General features: G+C 48.9%; 1 pseudogene; it reads left to right on the plus strand.

Moving 5' to 3' along the window:
* The first annotated feature begins 6 nt into the window (after positions 1–6).
* Positions 7–900, plus strand: LOC100550908 (annotated as a pseudogene).
* The last annotated feature ends 6 nt before the right edge of the window (positions 901–906 follow it).

Consider the following 906-nt stretch of genomic DNA (forward strand, 5'->3'; position numbering starts at 1 on the left):
TTTTTTTTCTTCTTTTTTTTCCAAGGAAAACAGATGGAGAGAATCAGATCATAACCAACTCCTTCCTCCTCTTTGTTTACGACACTATTTTAAATTATAGAATTTGGGGCTGCTTTATAATGTGAATAGGAAACTGCATTCATCTAGGTCTGATAGTGTAAAATCAGAGCATCAGTATTTATGGTATGTCTGCACCTTTATTCCTATGCTTGACTATTAGCAATATTACATGTATATTGTATATCTAAAGTTATACCAAGCACCTTTAAAGAAATCAGAGCGCGTGCTCCGTGCAGCCCCCACATCCCCATGTCCATGCATCCCTATATCCTGTCATCCCTACGTCCTCTATCACCACATCCCCGTATCACCACATCCCCATATCTCCTTACCCCCACACCCCCATTTCTCAGCTCCCAGCAGCAGAGGGCTGTAGGACCCTCCTCCTCCCCGCCGTGTCCCGGCAGCAGTGGGTGCCATTCCCATCCTGCTGCGTGGTTCACATGGGCTGGTGGCCACACGGAGCCACCGGAGCAGGGATCGATGCCTTTCCCGGTCGTTTTCCTGCTAAGCTTTTGTTGGGATTGCTTATATTTACAGAAATAACTCGCTGTGAGCGGAGAAGGGTGTATGGCCCATTAACCAACCGAAAACCAAGAGCCTCTGCCGGCTGTAAATCCTGAATGCAGCACGGGGAGCTCACGGCCGTCTGGGGCTCCAACTGCTGTTTCAAAGTGTTCCTGCTGTACAGATGTGTCACGTTGTCAGCCCGGGGCTCGGGGCTGCCCCAAAATCCAGGGCTGTCGGAGCTCTGTGCAGCGAGCGGGCGCTGCCATGAGTTTCTTCCACTGTTATAGAAGCGTTTTGCACACGACGGTTGGTTTTTATGTCGAAGTTAAAAAAAAA

The sequence above is a fragment of the Meleagris gallopavo genome, chromosome 19, assembly GCF_000146605.3.
Source record: "Meleagris gallopavo isolate NT-WF06-2002-E0010 breed Aviagen turkey brand Nicholas breeding stock chromosome 19, Turkey_5.1, whole genome shotgun sequence".
Taxonomy (NCBI): domain Eukaryota; kingdom Metazoa; phylum Chordata; class Aves; order Galliformes; family Phasianidae; genus Meleagris; species Meleagris gallopavo.